A 5,498-nucleotide genomic window follows, 5' to 3' on the forward strand; every position below is an offset into this window, starting at 1 on the left:
AAAGGAAAGAAAAAAAGTTGAAAAAATAAGCTAAAAGAGGGAAAAAATAATGAAAACAGTTAAAAGGGGTAAAAACAAAGGAAAAAATGTAAAACGGGAAAAATAAGAAAAAAGGATAAAATGCATGAAAAAGATTAAAGGGGGACAAGGATAGAAGAAAGCTTATAAAGGAGAAAAAAAGATAAAAATGCAAAAAAAAGGAGAAAAAAGGCGAAAAACAAACGAGGGGATGGGATGGGATGGCATTGGGCGGGATAAGGTGGGATAGGATGGGACGGAACGGGATGGGCTGGGACAGGACAGGATGGGACAGGACAGGACAGGACAGGACGGGACAGGACAGGATGGGACAGGACAGGACAGGGTCCCCCTGCAGCCGCCGCCCTCACGCAGCTGGTGCCAGGGGGCACTTCCAGCTGTTAACTCTTTCCTTCACAGAATCACAGAATCCTTAAGGTTGGACGGGACCTCCAGGGATCATCTAGTCCAACCCCTGCACACGCAGGGTCACCCAGAGCACGTGGCACAGGGCTGCGTCCAGGCGGCCCCTGGAGATCTCCAGAGACGGAGACTCCACGGCCTCTCCGGGCAGCCTGTTCCTGTGCTCCGTCACCCTCACTGCTAATACGTTTTTCCTTAAGTTCCTGCGGAATTTTCGCTCTTTCAGTTTGCGGCCGTTTCCTCTCGCTCTGTCGGTGCCACCGCTGGGCAGAGGCCGCCCCCTCCCCCCGGCAGGTGCGCGGCGGCGGCGGGAGCACGCGGGAAGGGCTGCCTTTGTAGAGGTGTTGATTGAGCAGACATTGGAAACGGAGCAGTGTATTAGCTGGTAAAGTGTCTTTCGTGGACGTGTTCATGTTCATTTGTGATTCCCAAATGCAGAGGACGGAAGCGTGTCCGAAGAGGATGTCCTGTGTGCAGCGGGTGGGAGCGTTTCTGCCGTTGCCGTTGCCCTGGGCTCAGTGCAGGCTCAGGGCCGACCTGCCGGCAGCCCCGGTGGAGCGGAGTGAGCTCGGCCGTGGGGCCACAAAAGTGGCCACCAAAGCAAGTTTGCTCCAGCAGAGAACGGGGCTGGCACAGATCCGAGCAGCAGCTCCGTGGTCTACAGGGCTGTTTTCTGAAAAAAGGCAGAAGGAAACATTTGGGGGGAAACATTCCTTTTCTTAGAAGGCATATTTTTTGAGGGAATTTTTGAACTGGGAATGGGAAAATGGATTTTTTTTTTTTTTTGGAGGGATGTTGGGAGATAATGATTTTGGGATGGGAGAGAAGTTATTTGGGGGAAGAATTTTGGTGGGGATTTTTTTGCTTTTTCCTGAGAATTGGGTCTAAGAAAAAGCTCCTGATGATTGGCCGCATAAAGGCAATATAAATAATATAGGCTCCATAAATAATATTTTGAAGCAAAGAGATGAAATTTTAGAGATGGCATTTCTATGGCTTTGTTTAGTATTCCCAACATCTAAAGCAGGCTCCACTTAAGTGAACTTAGCAAAATATTTTTGGAGAAATGTATAACTCTCCTTAAAAGTTATTGGTGTGTACTAGGCAAATATCTGAATTTGGGGATTTTTTCTTCCCCTTTGGTATGACTCTTATCAAAGAGAAGCCAGTAACTGCTGTTCTTCTTCTTGTGGCCCAAATAAAAGCTTTCTCATGGTTCTTTCTTGTAGTAGTAAGGGAGCGGTATGTTCTTGCTGAAACATGTGGAATTGTTGGAATGAGTGTCCAGGCAGTGACATTAAGGAGGAGCCCCAATGTGTGATCTGCTGAAATGAGGGCTGGGGGGCAGCATTGCTCTGGTGAGGAAGTAGACGGTATTTCCAACCTCTGGAGTTGGTGGAAGAAGTTCCCTGTCCTTGTCCTTGAATTACTAAATCCCATGTCTCAAAAATTCTAATGAAGATAAAGGTAATGAAGACCTTTTGAGTTTGGACATCCTTCAGTGTTCTTTAAGTGTTTCCTTTAGTAGGTCTGGGTATTACTTTGAAAGAAAAAGTAGAAAAAATACCGATGCTTCCTCTTGCAAAGCTGGTACAAGCTGCAACGTTTAAATAGCCATGTTGAGGGTGTTAGTAATCTTAGAGCCTTGAGTCACTTTGTTTTTCCTTTACAGAGCTCCTCTAGCCACCAGTAAATTCTGCTGGGAGGATCCGTCAGGGAGATTTCCTACAGAACGGATCAGGGAAGACTACTTTGGGAACGGGAGGAATGCGCCGTTGTGGCCTGCTCAGTGCCAGGACGCAGCTGGGGCCTTCGCTAGCGGCGTTTTCATTTTCGCATGGCCCAGTTTGAGCTGCTGCTGCTGATGCCAAAGGAAGTCGTGCGGGTGGAGCGCCGCCAGCTCAGCAGGGCCGGTCAAGCAAAGAGCAGGAGAGAGCAGGTGAGAGCCGGGCACAGCTCGGTGGGGGTCAGGCCCCAGCCCACGGGGAAGAGGTTCTTCCAGGTCTGCAGTGGGCATGGGAGGCAGGGGCCCCTTAGAGTGGGCCGAAGAACTGGATGTGTTAATTTTAGAGAATCTCTTGGCGAAAGTCATCTCTCTTTTCCTGTTAAGGTAAGGTGTAAAATGGGTGCGTGCTTTGGGAAGAGCTCCTGTTAGTGTATTTGGTGAGGGGGCTTAATTTCCCTGCCTAGCCGAGGTGTCCGGCCTCGGGGAATTCTGTGTGCGTGGGCGAGCTCAGCTCAGCACTTTTCACACACATACAAATATAAATGCAGTGTTAAGAACTCCTATTTTCAGTGTGCCCGGTTAAAGCACAAGAAATGATCCTCTTGTCTTTTATGCCTAATGCTTTGAGGAGCAAAGGTTTTATCAGCATTTTCAGAGCACTCACCTTTTTTAGTCCTCTCTCAGTATAGGTTAGCATAGATCTGCTCATACCCTCTTTGGCAGAGGCAAGATTACCCCCCATAGGCTTATTCTCTAGTCATTGTCTATGTAAAAGAGGTATCAGCTGCCACGATGGGAAAGTACCACTGAGGTGGATACAAGAGCAAAATTCAGGAGAAAAGCAGAACATAGTCCAAAGCAAGTGTCTTGAGTGTTAAGAAGTCCTTAAAACTTACTACCCAGTTTAGGCAAGAACGACTAATTAAGTTAACCATGGAGGAGCATTTATTTGAAAAGTACATAGCACAGAGTAAAATAAGTGTGAAATACAATATCCCGCCTTGCTCATCTAACAAGATAAACAGTATTTTTTCCCATTTATTATTCTGTTTGTGAGCCCCAAATGTCGGTGATGTCTCCTGTGATCCTGAAATCGGTGGAATTGTGTAAAATTTCCCAATATTTGCTCCCATCTTAGACCTCGTGACCTTTAAAAAACCAGAAAGCAACAATAGTGACTTGAAACCTAAGCTGAGATACTGGAACTAGTCTTTCTTTTCTTGGCATATGCTGTGAAGTTTGTCTGCGATATAAGTGAAGGGAAAGATTTTCACAAGCTTACAGTGCATCTCTCCCATTTCACCTTCAATCTCCGTCGCAATTCCAGAATTATTTTCCTGGGTTGGCCACGCAATGCTTTGACAATATTTTGGCAGAATTGCACTGAGGGCTGAGAAAAACAGGATTTTTAGGGGTTGGCAAAGTAAGGCATTCTTCAGAAGGGTGACGGCAGATGTAAAAAGCCACTGGTGTGAGGTCTCATAGCCATAAGACAGGCCATAGAAGACAATGAAAAATGATGATAGCCCCATGACAACGATAATGAATGTCCAGGAGAAGGAGACACATCTCCGGCATAAAACTGAGTGCGATGGCTTGCGAAAGAGCAGGGGGCCAGTGCTTTGTATTTTCTTCTGCCTCTGAAAGTTGTCCTCTTCTGGTGCCTTGAGAGATTCCTCCTGGTGATACTTAAATGAGGCAGTTATGAGCATCTGTAGAGGAATGGTGATGAAAGCCCTTTCAACTGCTAATGTTATTGATCTGCAAAAGCTGGTGGGCGCTGGGGATTATTCCCTTTTGTCAACATTGAAGAATATAAAGTTGACAAGCAGCTCCAGTAGCAGTGTGGCCAAAGCGCATGATAATCTTTGGAGCCTGCTGAAGGTGCCGGTGCCAGTGTGAGCAAAAACCGAGAACCACAGGTGAGCATCTCTGAGGTTTTCTGCAAGCTTAATCCAAAAATAGTCAATTCTGCTGAGCCGTGCATTTGGGTTCATGGCCAAGAATGTCCTTTCGACTAAGTGGTCATCCTTGTTGAGAACGAACCAATTGCGGCAAATAAAGAAGCAGGTCTTGTGAGCGTGCAGATTTTCAACTTTTGCTCTGCTTAAGAACCAGCTTGGAGAAGGCCCTTGGTTATTGCGCCAGACTCTCAAGGCACAGATATCTCCTATGTCTTTCTTAGTAGTTAACAAAAAGGTATCTGTGCTTCCTTGCCTGAAAGAGGGAAAATGTGGGTGTTGTAAGCAATAGACATCACTGGTGCCATCCTGACCCACGAGCTGAAGAAAAACATCTGCAGTGGTTCCAGCTCCCCAGCGACTGCCCGTGTATAAGGTGACCACAAAGTGCACTTTATGAACAGGGTCATTGTGTGGCTGAACGGTAATCTTGTCCTTGGTGAGCCTGTCAGCCTTGTCTCTTTTCAGTGCCCAGAGGGCCAAAGCAAGGTAGGCAAGAAAAATGACCAGAAGCGTTAAGAGGGTCACAGGGTTTTCAGTTATGGGCGCTCTCAAAGCTTTTCCCATGTTCACAGTGTTGGGCGTCACTATTACCTTGGCTGCCAGCAATGTGATGTTGAAAGTGCGTATTTTTGACAGCGCCTCTTTTACAAGTGTTTTGTGCCCCAGCAGCGCTCTGGCCATTTCTGGTGGATAAGGTATCCGAGGGAAAAGGTTCTTGCCAAATTGATAAAGGGCAGTGGAAATGACAGCATTGGTGGCCAATTTGGAAGAATTGCCCTTTTCCAGCTTTGGATAGAAAGAGTTCTTCCATTTTCTTATGGTAGAGAGAGCATTTTCAGCAATGCTATTTTCCTTTTTGATGAGAGGGATAGTCCATTTTTTGCCTTCCATTTGGGTTTCCGTTTCTGCGGAGATTTTTCCCGGGAAAAACTTTCTAGCTTTCCTAGAGGTCAAGACTGAGGGTTTAGGGTCAGTCAAATTAAACCCAGCATGAAGACGGTCTCCAGTTTGGACGTACGGTGTCGTTGGTACACTTGAAGCACTTAGTGAGGCAAGTAGCTCGTGAAACACAAGAGCTACTGGTCGACTTTCAAGTGGGTCCTGCTCTTTTACATTTAAACGCACTTGCTGAAGTGCCCCAAGAGAATTATATACATCCATTTTCCATGGATACTCTGGAGAGCATACTCCAACTGGGAGAAAAGGAGGAGGAGTTCCAGGCTGATAAGCAAAATGCAGAATTGTAGCAAATGTATTTTCCTCTGAAGAACGACTTCCAGTGCCTCTGGTACCTTTTGATACTTCAGAAGCTACTATTACTTTATAGGTCAAAGGCAAATGGGCCCCCGAAAACCCACTGCATCGAA

The sequence above is a fragment of the Tinamus guttatus genome, unplaced genomic scaffold, assembly GCF_059628265.1.
Source record: "Tinamus guttatus ecotype Peru unplaced genomic scaffold, ASM5962826v1 Tinamus_guttatus_pri_ptg000282l, whole genome shotgun sequence".
Classification (NCBI taxonomy): domain Eukaryota; kingdom Metazoa; phylum Chordata; class Aves; order Tinamiformes; family Tinamidae; genus Tinamus; species Tinamus guttatus.